Raw genomic sequence first — 16915 nt, 5'->3', positions numbered from 1 at the left:
GCTCTCTTGTCCCTGGCCTTGGCTGTAAACTCCAGCATTGTCATTGCCTCCATTAGAGCCTCCTGAGTCTCTTCTGTTGCCCTCTGAGCGTGGCACTGGCTAAGGATGCCCCAAACAGCACTGGGTGAGGAGCTCTGGTTACATGCCAGGGAACCTACAACTCATCAAGTTCCTTAAAACCAGGAAAAGATACAGAAAGCAAGCAGGACGGCTGCAGCAACAACACTGTTTGTTCAGACTCCTAACTAACATCTCTAGCTTCACAGTATCAACATAGTGAAGACACCTGATAAAAAAGTGACTTTGGTAAAATAACCCCTGTCCTTGCAAGTATTAATCTCACTTCTTCTGGAAGGCTGTGCCTGGAGTCCATGGTCATACTGCAACATGTAGGGGGTTCCACCGCTGGGTGCTCTGTGTGCCTGTGCCTCAGTACCTTGCTTTTTGGGAATTAGAGCCTGCAGAGGTCAGCAACTCCAATCACAACAAATTGGGCTGTGGCGGACAGCCCTAATTATTAATGTCTTTAAATGCACTCAGGAACCAATTCAGCCTGCAGCACATAGGCTGTTCATAAACAGGGTCCCAAAGGGGTTGCAGAAAAAAAAAAAAAATCTCACTAAGGACTGTGAAGAAGTAATTCTGTTTGCACTGACATATCTGAGTAAGGACTGATTCTGTCACTGGAAAGACTGCAATTCATTAACATAGCTCTGCTTTGCATACTTTGATACTTATTGTCAACCACATCCCTTTAAAACTAACCCTACTGACAGCTTAGTCCTCTAAGATTCCATTTTGCTGTTCACTTAGTCTCATCCCCCTGTGACTGTGGTGGCTCCTACCTCTGGCTCCTCTGGCTACAGATCACTACCACAACTGGCCTGCAGATAATAATTCTGACTTGGATGCTGTGTTAATAGTTTGCTATTTTCATGTAGTTTTAATTTTGTTTCAAGAGGAACTGATGCTCATATTTGCTCCTGTTTCAACATTTGGCAGAAGCATGAATTCTGCATGTTATAGGAAACAGGATGAAAGTTTTAACTTCATCTGTTTAGGATTTACACGCACAAATGGCACACTCAAGGTACAGGCTCCTCTTGTTTATTTCCTCCACACCTCAATTTTTCTTTTCTCTTTCTCTGTTCTTCTGAGAACGTATTTCTTTCACTTCTGCTTGTCTCTCCCACACCCATAGGCATGCACTGATTTGTTATTGCTAGGTCACTCGTGATTACAGGTCTGGATATGCTAGTTTATTGCAGGGTTGTCCTTGGCTTGATAGGCTGTTTGCTGTTATTACAGTGCTTAAGCCTCATTCTTCCAGTTTGCTGTCTTTCACACACACATACAAACCACCACAACATATTTATTTTGAAACTGCAAACACAAAAATTGACTTGTGCTTTGCCAACAACTGGAAAGGGAATGAGGGAAAAGGTTACAGGCCCTGCAAATGCCATCCTCCCTGCCCTGCCTGACTTATCTGAGCATTTGCCATTTTTTTCTGTGGTACCAGAGTATAAAACTTCAAGTGCCACAAAAGCTCTGTATCTGTTTGCTTTGCTTGGCTGCAGAAGCCCAAGCACAGCATATTCATCTGGGAAGCTCTTAGCTGGGGGTGGAGAAAACCACTGGTCCCTTTTGGCAATACAGACATTGGCAATAGCTGTTACTAGTTAGATTTGGCTCCCTAAGAGCAACAGGCAACAAAGAACTGAAAATCTCTCAAAATTATTGAGGTATTTACACTTATCAAACACAACAGCAACATCCCCACCCACCTCCCCCCAAAATTGTATTTCAGGTTCTTTCCAAAAAGAGGGAGGGTTTCAAAAGCAAAACTATATCTATCCTCTCAGAATTTATGTTCTATTTTGAAAAGACCTGTGTATACCCTCACTGCATTCCTCCTTTTACCCCTCCCACCAAGAAAAAACACAAGGCAAACTTCTGGGCATAGCTTAAAAGCCACAGAACTTCCTCCATGTGTGTATTCTCCAGCTCCAGAGCATATATTTGCAGTTACATAAAACTGGGCAGTCAGGGATTCTGGCAGCTGAAAAGTTACAAAGTTCAGCGTCGGAGGAGGGTGTGGGCCAAGCTGAAGTTTTCCAGAGCACCGTACCAGATGGAGCAGAGGAAAAACGCTTCTCTCTCGAGGTTCAGGAAGGTGGAGTTAGAAGCTCTGAGGCTGAAACAAATTTCAGGGAATTTTTTCCATTCCCTGCGAACATTGATATCAGCAGTGCTGGCTATTAAGGATGGTTTGGACCCTAAAAAGCAACGAATGTGTCTTTCAGTATGAGCCAATGCAATGTGTTCACAGAGACATGGCAGAGACTGACAGGCTCTAGTTACCCCCCACTAGCCAGAGCTGTGCAAGCCTTGTCCCTGATGAACCAGCAGCAGATTTCCACTTCTATCTGCACAGTTGCTGCAAAGGATAAGACTGAAGTGCATCATGTAATAAGCTACACTAACTAGTACCCATGCTCCAAGTCAGCACATTTACACTAAAGGATTGTTTTGTGTTAGAACATCTGTTTACTGAGATGATGCTAAATTTAACTGTTACATTTTAAACTATCTCTTAAGACAGATAACTCTTTAAGATCTGGACTTGGAACTATCCAGGTAGGAACAGTCACTCTTCTCATCTACACTGGGTGCTGAACAGTGTGTTAGTCAGCACGCGTTCTAAGATGTTGGGATTTTCTAGTGCAAGCAGTCCCACCTGGGTTTTTACAACATCCTTGCTAGTCAGGCTTAATGTTCTACCTCAGGACAGGGTTACAGGGTTGTATGACATGCTTTCAACTGTGACGAACTGTGATCACACTAAGGACAAAACAGCCTTTAACCATGTGTTATTTAACAAATGCTGGAATACTGTGTCCAGTCTTAATCCATGCAGTGCAAGAAAGACATTAGCAAAATGAAGCCCAGTGGAAGGACCCCGAAGTGCTTCGAGTCTGGAGCAGCTGACACAGGAAGAGAGGCTGGGAGAACTCAGCTTCTTCACTCTAGGGAAGGCTAAGGCAAGAGACTGTATAAGATGACAGAATATTTGAACTTGATTATATTAATGAAAATGATGACTAAGAAGCCAAATTAGTAGAGTAACTTGCTTCACATGAGTGAAAAAAACACTTTTTTTTTTAATCCTTATCACTATCTGAAATGGAAATCAGTCCCAATGACCTAGAGAAGAGACACTGTATATATCATACACCAACTACTACAAGCAACAGATTCACTTAATATTAAGGATGGAAATTTGTTTTAAAGAGCGAATTTTCTGCAGTGTCATCAGTTCTTGGTGAAATAGGCACGGCAAGGTCAACTCCTTTTGCTTGTTTACTTTGAACACACAAAAGACAAACTTTTGTAACTCAGTATAGAGTCATCTAATTAAATAAAGTAAATATGCTATGCAGTCTTTGTCAAGTCACTCAAAAGCTTACCACTTGAGATTATGGTTCTTCAGCAGTCTAAATTAAACTAACAGTTGGCTTATGTGGTCCAGCTCTGGCTGTGCATTCCCATTCCTCTCTTACAACCAACACATTGCTCATTACACCATTCACCAAGCTGTTTCCCTAGTCTAGGTCAATGTAAAGTTTACCTAAAAAAAAGTCATGTACCCTTTTGTACAAACCAGGATCACAATAATACTTAAAGCTATGGAAAAGAAGTTACTTTTACCCCCACTTTCCCATTTCATTCTAGATAGCTGCAATTTTCCTCAGGTCTGGGGTTGCTTTTTGTTTGAGAGGGGAAAGGGAAGTTTTGGAAAATTCAATAAGTGCTCATTCTCACACACAAAATAGAATGCTTTTTCTCTTACTGTCAGTTCACATTCCTTAGGAAAAAGCTGAAGTGAAAATTAATGAAATTCAGTGAATGCTTGCTGGAAAATGTTTGCTTTATAATGAAAACATGGGCATGTCATGACAATACTTAAAATGGAAGGCAGAAAGCATTTGCATAATTTTTTATATCTCAGAGAACGTTATGCAATTTGTTACTTAGATGTCATTAACTACATTAAAAAAACCAAAACCAAAAAAGCAGGACCAGACATACCAAACAAAGTCCCAAGCAACTATGGGGCTTGAAATTGTAAGACTGAGCTGTACCAAAGCTCAAACCCTCTGTGCTGGAGCCCCCTTGCAGACTGCAGTGATCTGCACAAGCTGTTTTTTTGCTCTGTGTTTGGGATCTGGCAATGACCTCCTGCAACTCAACTGCTGTCCCCACCATCCTTTTCTCTGGGCTCTGCATTGACCCGGTGAATGCTTCTAGCTGAGAGATGAAAAGAAGAAGGAAAAAAATGGAGGAGAAAAAAAAAAAAGGCCTGCAGATGAAAGTCTGAGGCAGTGTTTTCCTTTCCAAAGTGCTGCTACATTCCCATAAGCTTGTGGTTTCCTGCATTCTGCTGGAAGGCTTTTTTTCTTTTCTTTCTTTTTTTTTTTTTTTTTTTTTTTAAATCCTTCTGGTGATATCTGAGCAGGGAAAATGTCCAGCACTAACAGGAGGCCTTTTGTTCTATTGGTTTCTAAGTGGACTTTAACCCAGTTACTACAGACTGAGTCACTGTAGAAACAAATAAAATAAAAGCTCTCTGTTTCGTCCCCCTGGACAGGTCAGGGACATGTTAGGTTCTGTTCTCACTCTCTGGAAGCAGTACTAGACCTGGCATTACATTGAAATAATAATGAACATAGTTTATGGCTGTTCTTTTTTATAAGTCCTGGCAAACCCTACAGAATTGATATCCCAATAGAGCCAGCATTTCATTAACAAAACAAATGCACAAGGGGTGAATATTTGGCTTAATGAGATGAAATTAAACCCGAGAAAGGCTGGCTACCAGGGACCACTAAGATGTGGGTAAGTGTGATACATAGGTGCATATCTGAGCTATTTCAGTACCTTCTCAGACCTCAAATCTTTTAATGACTCAGAGTAAACAACTGCTTGTCTCCAAATATGACTCTAAGATCCCCTTGTTATCAGGTTAAATTTTAGGCCAGATCTGAGGGTTGAATTTCAATAATTCCTTGCAGTTCTGTTTGCTATGACAAGTTATATCCTGTCACCATTCATCGATTGTAGGGTAAATCATTATCTGTTTAGATCCCAAACAGCTAAATTAAAAAAGATCTAAAAAAAATTAAGCATCCTATGCCTGTGGTTCCCTCGAGCTTACTGATCTCTGGAGGTTCTGAAAAGCCTCTGCAGAAGAGGATTGCTCCTCCTCTTTCCCAGCTTCTCTCACCAGCCCGCCTTCCCTGGAAACTTTTTTAACTCCTTAGCGTTCCCTTATTTGAAGGGGCTTGCTTTAGTCCCTTCTTTTGTGCCCTCCCCTAAACATTGCTTGGTTGCTTATCTAAAGCCATTACGTGCTTTCCCTCTTCCTCACCCAGGGTACTCCAACAGTTTTTTAAAGTTTTATACCGGAAAGTTTTATACTGGGATGAACTGAGTTGTAAATTGGCCAGAAATGGGTTCTTCAGCTGGGGAATGGCCATGCATGCAAAGCCAGGACAGCAACAGACAGCTATGCTTAGCAGAGAGGGTTTTGTACAGGAATATAACCATGCTGTGCTGCAAGGAGAATTAAACACAGGCAAAGCCATGGCTCTGAATCAGCAGTTTACCTGTGCTGGTATTTCACTGGGCATGGGAGAGCAGAGAGCACAGAGCCAACTCTGGTGTGGAGTCAGGACTTAGCAGCTAGGACATTGTTTTCACACAGCTCAGAGCCATACATGCAATGCAGAGCCAGGCATGCAGTACTAGAGTACTGATGGCAAGTGTGTTGGGAAGAGGGAAGGGGCATCAGCAGGAGGCCTGGCATGGTCCTGAGCTGAGTTTTGCTGGAGAATAGAAGTACTTCAGCCATTCCTCTTTTCCTTCCTTTGATTGCTTGTGCCAGTCATGGGATTCCTCAACCCTGAAACAGTCCAGAAACCATTGGTTGTCCCCTTTTTCTCTGCCAGAACAACAGTAAAGGGACTGCACAGGAAATGAAAAGTGAGTATCAACTGTTACCCTATAGACTTCTTAATGCTCTATGTTCCATGGGAGCTTATCAGTCTACAGAAGCTGTGGCATGAGTTATAAAAAAATAGTCAACTGGTCATCAAAGGCTCTGTGATCTTGGTTCTTTATCATTATTCTTACCTAAATTTTCCTTTTGTTTATTTTGCAATAGCCACAAGAAACCAAAATATATTTTAGGCTTAGTATGGTCTGGGACCGTAGGTGGCTGGATTAGTTTTTCCTTGTTACAGCAGCATAAGACACATAGACAGCCTCTTCCTTCACCATGTCCCTTACTACTATCAGGGTTTGACTTGGATGGTCCTCACATCACTTCAGCCAACAGAAAAAATGCAAAAGAAATTCCATCCCAACTACAGATCTGGATGAGTTTCAGAGCCTGTCAAGAGAAGTAAAGCAGCAAAACATTCTGAAGTGCAGATGGCAGATTCTTTGGGACAGTTTCCAAGCAAATGTATATGTTCATTCCTTGGCTGAAACAAACTTTAAACAGAAATTAGAATGGTGAACATGGGGAGAAATGTGTGACCCGCAGAAGCAAAACATCTGCTTCTTAACCGGAGACAACTGAACTCCAGATGTTGTCAGTATCACATAATTCTAGAAGTGCCGATCTCCTTGCGAGTTGCCCTGAGGAAGGTCGTGTCACTGAACTCTTGGTGACTGAATGGCTTTTGTACTGGAAATCCACTCCCAGATGTGCACTGCAAGCTGGAGTTTGATGCAATTTGCTGTGCTGTTAGATTAGGCATGGAGACAGCCTACTCTGTGAAAGCAAGCTAGTCTCATAGGTCCTGCGTAAGTTGAGCTTGCTCCTCTTGAAACCCATCAAACACATTCAGAATGCTGCCTCTAGCTGCCACTAGGATAATCAAATACCTTTACCTCACCCTGATTGTTTTATAGGATCGATATCAATACAGTTTACAACTGAGAAATCAAAGCTGACACTGACTTGACTTCCCTCTGGAGGACATTGAGCTACTGAGAGAAGTACTAACCTAAGTTCATGCTAGAGTACTCCTTGCCAGCAAACAATGTAGACAGAAGGAAAACATTTGGAGCTCCAAAAGACAGAGTTCTTTCTCAGTTTTGGTCAGTAGCAACGGGGCTCCTTATTTCCAGTACTGCTTATCTTGACTCTTAGCCTTTGAATCCCTGACATCAGTAAGATGACAACCACCAATCTTAGAAGCACCATAACCCTCACATCACGTGTCATCTATTTCCCCTTTCTGTTTCACATGCAGAGCCTGTAGACTGTGTTTGTGCATGTGACAGAGGGAGGAGAAATAGATGGCACATGATCTGAGGGTTACAGTGAGACAATGTGCATCTGCTTTGGGATGCAATGGTATGGCACAAACAAATGCAGTTATGTCTGTATGACATGGAGGCGGGTGACTATGCGTGTCACTGGAGAGCTCTGTGAAGATATCAGTGGAACTGATTTTCTTTTGCACAAGCTGTTCTCCCTGCCAGATTTTTTTTTTTTTTTTCCTGTGTCACAACTCCGCTATAGCTTTGCAATATGCAAAGACTAATTTTTTTTGGCACTGCATATACTAGGAAAGCTTAAGAATTTTGTAAATTTTGTACCATCTGATGTGGAGTCAAAATGTGCAGCAGTGATATCCAATGCCCATTATATACTGAACTGATTAGAAAATGGTTTTAAGCAATAGAATAATATAACTTGCATCCATTTGCCTTTCAAGAAGGGGTGCACAAAAGAGTCTGTCACTTAATTCAGTAGGGTGGTCAGTGGGTCTGCCTGGGAACATACTTATTTACAAAAGGGTGCATTATGGCTTTAGATCTTGCTGGAGTGAAGCAGGCTTATATATGAGTGTGTATGTGAATTGTTCCATTTTATAACTTGCAAATTCCTCTTTCTAATATACTCCATCCTCCAGTAACCTTCTCCTCAGAAATTAACCTAGTCCACACACAAACTAAACTTCCCTGATTCATCGCTATCACCAACAGCTGCTTTACGCCTATTTGCACCTAACACAGAACTTCAGTTACTTTTTTGTAGCAAGTAGAAGTTTATGGTGAGTTTTACCAGCTGCTTACACCAGGCTGCACTGCCTACATTTATTATGTGGTATGTTCAGGTATGAAATTTAAAAAGATTTTGCATCAACAAATGATAAAAAACTCCAGAAACGAAGTTGAGCAAACAATTTAAGCAGACAGCTTAGGTTCTGCTAAGACCTTTGACAGTAGATTCATGGGCTTCCAGCTGATCAGACAGACTTCCAGCTCCTTGCCGGCTTTATTCTTGAGTGATCTGAAGGCATTTGGATAGTGCATTTAAAACAGACTGGTTGTTTTCTCAGAGTCTACACAGGGTTTGGCAAGAAAGGGGAGTGTCTTTCTTGCTAATGTTAGTCAGACAATGGCAGCTTAACTGTAAAGCCCCCTAAAAGAGAATAAGCCTATTGTGTGCCCAGTGTGTTTCCCACATTTCAAAGGCCACTAAGTAGCACCAGCATCTTTGCCTCTGGGTTACTGAGAAGACAGACTCTTGTGCTTATTAAATGATGGCTTTCCCTAATGATTTGAAACAAAAAAGGCACACACATACAAAACCAGAGATGTGCACATTTAAGGCTTCTCCTGCCACAAGGTCAAACATACGAGAAGAAACAACAAAAAGTTTGGCCCCGAGATAGCAGAGCAAACCCACTTGCCCATCTCTCTCTCCCACACCAGCCCTTACTCTCTTTTCCCCCAATTCCCGCACAATTAAGCGCGGCACCAATGGCATTTCTGCTGCCTCTCCTTCCACTTGGCTTCACTGCTGAGAAAGGAGCTTGTTCAGTGGGAGGCAGGGCAGGCACTGCTGCCTCAATAGTCTCTGAAGCATTCATTATCTCCCGTCTAATTGCACGGCCCGCATAGTGGTGTTGTTGTGGGAACATTTCATCGCATTAATCAGCAAGGGGATGTGCCAAGATGAAAGAGTCCCCTTGTGTCTGCTCTCTGCTGTGGAAAATGGACAGGAGGGCGGGGGAAGGGACGGGGTATTTATCAAGTTGCAAGGGAGGGATGGCACAGCAGGTTCACCCCAGCTCAGCCTGGCCTTGCCACCATCTTCCCAGGCCAGTGCTCATGTAGGAAGTACACTTGCCGTGTTCACACGTGGTGATGGACTGATAGCTCTGGAGTCTGAAATCCTTCACCCACAACAGAGGTATGTTTGAACAAGGGTGGAAAGGTGGCATGCCTCCCAGCTGTTTCAGGAGGGAATGGGAGCTAATCCTCCACAGTTTGTCCTGCCCTCTCTGATCATAAATGAGAGCCTCTGTTTGATCAAACTGGGATTTGGCTGCACCCCGGCCATGGGGTTTCACAGAAAGTCACTGCCCCTTGAAACACCCTCCATAAACTCTCCTCCAACAGTCTCTGAGTCAAATGTTAAACAGGAGCTGTGATGGGCCTCCTGGACCAAAGTCAAGCTAGTACCCAAAAGCAAAAGTTTCATTTCACAAAGCCTGCTGGTGAGAACCCCAGTTCACCTACACTGTAATTTTTAAATGGACTCTTGAAATCAGAGAAGATATCTCATTTCCTCCTATCTTTGTCCCACTTGCAGAGCATTTGAAAGGCTTTGTAAGGCTTAGCACAGACACTTCTCTGTGTGTTGGTACTGGGGGGAGGGTTGAAGTATCTACACTGTGGCTGTTTGGCACCCTGCAAAATACTGGGTCAGACTGGAATACCAAATGACACTCCTTGGCTGAGCTGCTTATTGCTGTGGGATGCAAGAGCAGCACTCTAGGGAGAATAAGGAAAGGTAATGAAAAAATGAAGACATTACAAATGCTGTTATTTGCATCTGTTAGCCTCTAACGTTAATTTTTGATTCACTCAATTCAAATCATCCCTCTTTGAAGTCCTGCAAGGTCAGCTCATGCTCAACTCTTCCTGTTTCCCTTCCTGCAGGTCTTGTGTCCATCACAGCTTGATATGATCACAGCTGCAGGTTGAATTCAACTGCTTTGAATGAAAGTGTCTTGCCTCCAAACCCTATTGTTTTTGCAATGCATCTGGCTTATTAATGCAGGTTATTAAAGCCACTTTGGAAGCAGATTAACTGAGATGAAGATAAATTTATGTGCCAGAAAGTAGGTGTGAATGCCAGTTCCTCCTGCAGTCACTGTTGCCAAGTCCTCCCACTGGTATCCCATGCAGACAATGGGGGCTGCCTGCTTATCTCTGTGCCACCTGTTGTGCTGGAGTCACCCTGACCCAGTGCCACCTTTCTATTCAAATACTGTTCCCGAGTCAGGTGATGTTCTTTGGGCTCTAGCACACAGGGAGTGTTGCTTGTGTGATACTGGACAGTTCTATACTGAGATTTGACTTCATTGCCCTCTGGTGAGAGGAGTATATACAACATGGACTATCAAACAATTTTTTTTTTTTTTTTTTGAGGGAGACCTGATGGGACCTGCCTAGGTTACAAGTGGCAACCATATTGATTGCAGGCAAAATTCCAGTTAACATATAACCTGAATCAAAAGTATGAAGCAGGCAGAACTTCATATAGCTCAGCTCCAGATTATCACCTCTCCATCCTGGGTTTTTAATGCCTACAGTGTTTCTCTGGTTCACCTCTTCTTCTTGATCTTCAGGTACAAGAAGAAAGAATGTCCACTGTGACACAGAGGATGTTCAAATCCATCATGGGGACTGAATGGCCAGGCAGATTTCTTAGTTCCACTGCCACAACCCCTGGTTCATTTTTCACTCTTGTTCCAGTCCTAGTGATCCACACTAGCAAAGAACATTTCAGGATCCCACATTTGCCAGGTTTGAACAGAATCCTTCCTATTTCTTTCTGGGCACACACAACCTTTAAATAAAGTAACTGTGAGCTGTAAATGCACTTCCTAGCTTCTGTCTCCTGCTCAGAGTTTGGCTGACTATCCTGCCTTGGACATGGGCTCCTTGGTACTTTATTAAATTTTCCCTTAAGTCCCCAGGAGAGTGGTGCTCTCCTTCGCAATGGAGGCCCAAGAAATCCACACGATGAGGAGCATTTTGCCGTGTCCAGGTTTCCTAAAGACTGGGAAAAGCCTGTGGGACTGGAATTCCAATGAAAAGCCAAGGTGCACTTTTATGGGCAGTGTCTCTAATGTTACTATATGAACAATAATTAGTTGTCTTTTTTGTCCCACAAAAGTGAGATGCAGAACTACAACCACAACAGTGGATCCTAAACTGTGGCTAAAACTGGCCAGTTTACACTGGGGGGGAAAAGTGTGAGAGATAACACTTCCAAAAACCTGTGGTCATTAGCAGTTAGATAAAAAGACAGAAGCATGGGGAACACATGCTATGGTGTGATATAGGGGAGATGACAGGGAAATGTGTCAGACTTAATAATTACTGCTAATGAGGTTAATCTAAGGGTAACTAATCCTGTGAGAGAGTGTGGTGGCTCTGGGACCAAGGCTGTCTCTGAAATACCTGCTCCTTATTGAGTTGCCATCTCCTCCTCCCTATATGAGCCCCTCTCATGGTCATGCTTACAGTGGCTATTTAACACACTCCTGTAGAAACTTTTGTGTGGTAAACACTGTGCAAAATCACAGTGTCTCTTCCAGTTTTTGGGACATAACTTTGAAACCAGTCTTTTCCACAGCAGAAAGGTGATGGTACAAAGCAAACATGGAAGTATCTTGTTTTGGCACAAAATGTAATTGTTTTCGGAGAGAAAAAACAATGTTGAAAATATTTCTCCTCTCAGTAGAGGTAAGGAGAATGGGGCAACTGGTTGCTACACCCAGAGACCTCCAGCCCTGGAACATAAGTATCTCTGAGGAGCTACAGGAAGGCTCTGCTGAGGCACATCTGGAAAGCACACAACAAATTCCAAACACAGCCAACTTCTGTTTCACAGTTTCGCCCCCGCTCTTCATGTGACAGCTTTCTTTAAAATTCCACAGTACCTCTTTTTCACCTGGAAACATCATCTTTGGCTTTTCTTTTTCCTTGTCTTGATCTCTGGTTTCCAACAGATGGTTAACTGTGAATCTCTTTTCTCCCTTTCTGTTAAGCCTGCTTTACATATTGTTACGAAAAAAATAAAACTACAAGTGCATGAAAAAAATACTCAAGCCATTTGACAGCATTAGTGCCTATCTCTCACTGGTGCCAAAGGTGAGAGGAATTTTAGTAATTCAATAGATAGATAAGATAGTAGAGGTTATTTGATTTAGTATTTGGCTGTACCATGTTTCTGAAATACTGCACAGCTAAAAAAATGTTAAAGGTCAAATTATATGTTTCTTTAGGTAAATTAAATAACTTCTTCTAAAGCGATATGCTCACTCCTGGTGCAATTATCATATTTTTTAACACTTTACTGTAAGCTGCACTTTGAAGGAAGCTCTTATCCCACAGCTCAGTGGCAATTTTTAAGTAAGCAGTTTCCTTCCCTCCACATGCCCACACTAACACCAACAGGACTCACAAGGAAATCCCAACAGGCAGACTGTTATTCAGTCCATTTCTGCATTTCCAAGGCCCATCGACCTTTCTTTTGACAGATAAAAGCTTCTCATCTCTTTAAGCCCTTCATTCTTGCAATAGTCCCACAGAAAAGTTGACATTCTTGGCAAAAAGAGTGAAAAGCAGCTTGTCTGCCCTTCCCAATAGGCCAGGCTGGGGTTGTTTCAGTCTGTTTAAATCTCTGCCCTATTTATATGCTAATGTTCTCCTATCAGCAGAAAGTATAAACAGTGTTGTTTACAGCTTCCTATAGTCTATGAACACCAGGCTGCCAGGAGAATACTGTGTACTGGGCAGAGAGATGTACTCATTGACAATAAAAATGGCCACTTCTAAGACTATGAGAAACAAAACTGAACTGTAAGAATGCAGTGTCAGCCAACACTATAACCATACAAAACAGGACTGGCAAAAAGCCATTAGCCAGGGGGTCAGTCATGGGCCTTGGGGAGCTACAGGATTTCATATTTAACAGGGAGAGATCTGGAGAGACCTTCAGCAGAGAGACCTCTGAGAAAAGAGAGCATCAAGTTCCTTGGCAAGCCAGCTTACATGCTCCATTTGCTATTATTGCAGATTTTTGTTAGTGGATAATGGCTCATAACTTGGCTTGTAGTTCTCCTGGATCCTGATGTGAATTAAACTCTCCTAAGAAAAACACCATGGTCTAAAGGAGCAAGCACACGAATTCTTCAGTTCAGATCTTGTTCTCCATTTTAATATGTGACTCCCTTCACCACCAGCATTAGTTCTTACAAAATAACAGTAACAGCAAACCCAGGCAGCACTCAGGATGTACATAAAAGATGGTTGTGCCAATGTCAAACTCTCTGAAGACATTAGGGCACCGAGCTTGTCTCTTCCCCTCATCAGTCAACAAAATGTTGACAACTGCAGTGGCACTCCTTGCTGAGAAAAGGGGAAATACCTGCTCATGTCAGCAACGCCTCAACTCCCAGTAAATAAAAACTGGAAAGATTTTAAAACATCCCTATCTACCATACTGCCTACTGCATGCAATTGTCTTGCAAATGTAATTACTGACAAAGGATGCTAAGCTGGCTGATCAGGGAATTATTACAGTATGGTCTTCTGCTGAAAGACAGAAAAAGGCTGGGATAATTTAAAATTTCACACGTTCTCTACCATATGCATGTTTCAGATCTCACCAGAAGATTCAGCTGCCTGCATGGCAATCCAGAACTCTCCTCTCTTTGAACAGAGACTCCAGGGGCCAGACCACCAGTCCAGCTTGTCTCCTCAGTGATCCAACGACACACCACGCCCACCAGAACCACTGCTTCTCTTGCTGAGCAGAGTCAGTCAAGGTGCCAAGAAAGGACTGATTTTTTTTCCAGCCCTCTCAGTTCTGCAAAACCAGGGCAAAGGCATCTGGGTAGGACAATGTGAACTTGCGTGGCCGTTAATGGAGAACTACAAATCTACTGTAAATAAAAGGAAGTAATCTATTCAGCAACTTTATATCAGCACTAAATTAATGACAGGGTAAAATGGCAAGAAGACCACTTGAAATGGCATTGTGCCTTGTCGGAGCAGCATGGTCACAAAGAGAGTGTGAGTTGGTGAACAATAAGAGTATTATATTGGCAAAGATGTGCTTTTCTTCCAGTGGGAATTCACTTGCTAAGAGCATCAAGAAGATTTACAGCAACCCTTTGCTATAATAACTAGACATACGCCTGCAAGAAAATTCCACATTTGGCTGTGGCACACTAGCTAAGACTACTGTGTCTCCTTCTAGTGGTGTGTTCCCGAAGAAGGAAACAGTTTGTTTCTGCTACTACAGTATGTCTGAAATCAAGCAGTAGCCTGGTGGTACCATGCCAAATTTTTCAGTGCAGAAAGTTTCCCTGTCTCCCAAATTAAAGTAATCTGCATGTGGCTTTGCACATACTGCTTACATAATCTTTTTTAAGAAACTTAATCCAGCTAGGTTTGAGCTTTGAAGTTTTGCTATACAATGTAAAAGGGTTAAGTCTATCCATGCTGCATCAGGTCCCCTGCATGCATGACACTGAGCATTTTGTGGGATTATGAGAACTTATCAACAGTGCAAATAAGCCAGCACTTATTTCACTCAAGATGTGAAACCTGTCCATTTCCAACTACTGTCAGTTAAACCACCAAGTCAGGGGGAGATGATGCTTGTTGGAGCCATTTTGAGCTCTAGCAGCAGTTTCTAAATCTCCTTCCTTTAATTACTGTCTGTTAAGCAGCAGCAATAAGAGACAAATACAGGCAGCCCTGTAGCAAGGGGTTAATTTTTAAGCACAAGGCATATCAATTAAGACTACAGTGTGAACAGTGAGAGACATCCTGAATATGATGCCAGAAGCTGTGACTCTAGTGTTTTTATTTTTGGCATTTGTATTTGTAAGAGAATGAAAGGGCATGTAAGTGTTTTTAAGGGTAGGTGGGTACTTTGGTCCAAGAGAAAGCTGATGCACCTAAAACTATGAGGGAGAACTGTAGATGTACTTCTTGGAAATGTGTCTACAGAAATATTAATAAAGAAAAGGCTAGAATGCAGTCTTACATAATTCATTGCTGCTGGGACAGGGGCTGGGAGGGAAGAATGGAAAAAAACAGTCCATAAAGATGCCAATAGTTTCTAAGCAGAAACATCTGCTGAAGTCTTAATGGTCAGGCCTGCAGCAAGCTCAGCAACAGGAAAGCCTGCAGTTGATCACTCCTACCCTCATCAGCCTCCTGAGCTCCCACCCCTGGGATCCGTGCAGAGCTTGGAAGATAACTGACACCATGAATCAAACACAACTGCTTTCTTAAAGGGGAAAAGGGGAGGAACAGAGAGCCAGGATGGGCATCCGGGGAAGACAAATGATTATTTGGAATGGTGGTATTCAGGAAGAGTTACAAAAGAGCAAGAGAACGTGCAAAAGGAGACTCAGTAGCCTATCCACTCTGTCCCAAGGGGGCCCATACACTGAATTTCCATTGCCTTGTCCAGTCTAATTTTAAATGTATCAAGGAAAAGGCCTTGTTCCCCTCAGGAGTCTATTGCAAAATCTCACAAATCATCTCTGCCTTTTACATGACTGCTTCTTCCTTTGTAAGAGTTCGTTTTATTTTCTTTGTTTTCTCTTGATATTCAACAATGCCCCAAGACATACCAGTTCGAAAATGCAATTTCTTCTTCCTGAAAGCATTTGTTCCCCTCTGTTGTCCTGTCTCAAGAAAGGAGTTATCTTAAAAATACCTGTGGAGTTTGTATTTTCTACATCTATGCAGGGTCTGCATCTACCAGCAGGAAGGGAGCACAGTTCTGCTGGATCTTACAAGGATCACTGAAAGTGGGCTTCAGCTGCTGTATTACAAAACAGGTAAGTTCTTATGAAAGGCAGAAGTTTTTATACAGCAGGATTTGGAGCCTTCTCTTCTCCATCTCCAGTCATTTCAGGTGCTAATTTTGACTTAATTGCTCATGTTAAAGCTTCTTAAAGTATCAAACCTTTACTGACCAAGAAAGCCACATTTCAGTCACGCACAATGGAACATCCTTGGTTGGAGATTCCATTTTCATTTTAAATCAAAAACTCCAGCAGCCTGCATTATCTGTGGGAGTGGGCAGTAACCTAGCAGTCAATTTCTGAATTCATAAAGGATTCTGGTTTAGAGTTAGTGGTGACTGGAATACCACAAGAACTGTATTTCATTTATCAAAATGAGTGCCTGGGATTTCAGAAGTATTTAGCCTATACTTTTGAAAATCTAAGCAAAATCCTTCCCCGCCCTTAAACTAATCACTAACATTTTCCTAGCAATAGTTTTTCTATATAAAGTTATATTGAGGGGTCAACATATGGCTTAGATTGGAATTCTCGCTGTGAAATTATCCATGCAGTCCACAATCAGCACCTCCACATAACAATAACAAAAGTGAGCAGAGTAGTGGTTAAAGTGATCAGATGCTCAAAAACAAACTTTGCAGTTTTCAGTATTCATCAATTTTCAGATTCTGACCTGCTCTAGGTCTGCACTCCAAAATGGCACATAGTGATTTGCTTCCTGGCCCAAATCATCCCAGTCCTCAGTGCTGAACACCAAAGAAAGCTTGCTGCTTGAGTGGCCCTCTTCCAGCCTGCCTGGGTCTCTTCTACTCTTCTTCCCCACCTTTTGCTTTTTTCATTCGATTAGCAGCTTTGAACAAGAAACCATGACACTATCTGAAGCTCCAAGGATCCTTTATCAACTTTTCTAAGATCTTCTCCACCTCCATACTTGCTTTCTGGCTATCTCTATAAACAGTGTATAAGGGGAGGACTTCTTGACA

The 16915-nt window shown here is 42.4% G+C and overlaps 1 protein-coding gene and 1 long non-coding RNA gene across 5 annotated transcripts in view; one reads left to right on the top strand and one right to left on the bottom strand.

Moving 5' to 3' along the window:
• The window catches only part of RAD51B (RAD51 paralog B), a 387602-nt gene that overhangs the window by 66214 nt on the left and 304473 nt on the right, over nt 1-16915 (bottom strand). The window lies entirely within an intron of this gene.
• LOC139796432 (uncharacterized) lies at nt 5936-15151 on the top strand. The gene is made up of 2 exons (XR_011725994.1): nt 5936-6045; nt 13766-15151. It is a non-coding gene; the product is annotated as an uncharacterized lncRNA (long non-coding RNA).

This window comes from Heliangelus exortis, chromosome 5 (assembly GCF_036169615.1).
Source record: "Heliangelus exortis chromosome 5, bHelExo1.hap1, whole genome shotgun sequence".
NCBI classification, from domain to species: Eukaryota; Metazoa; Chordata; class Aves; order Apodiformes; family Trochilidae; genus Heliangelus; species Heliangelus exortis.
The sequence above is the reverse complement of the archived record's forward strand: the minus strand, read 5'-3'. Positions and strand labels throughout refer to the sequence as shown.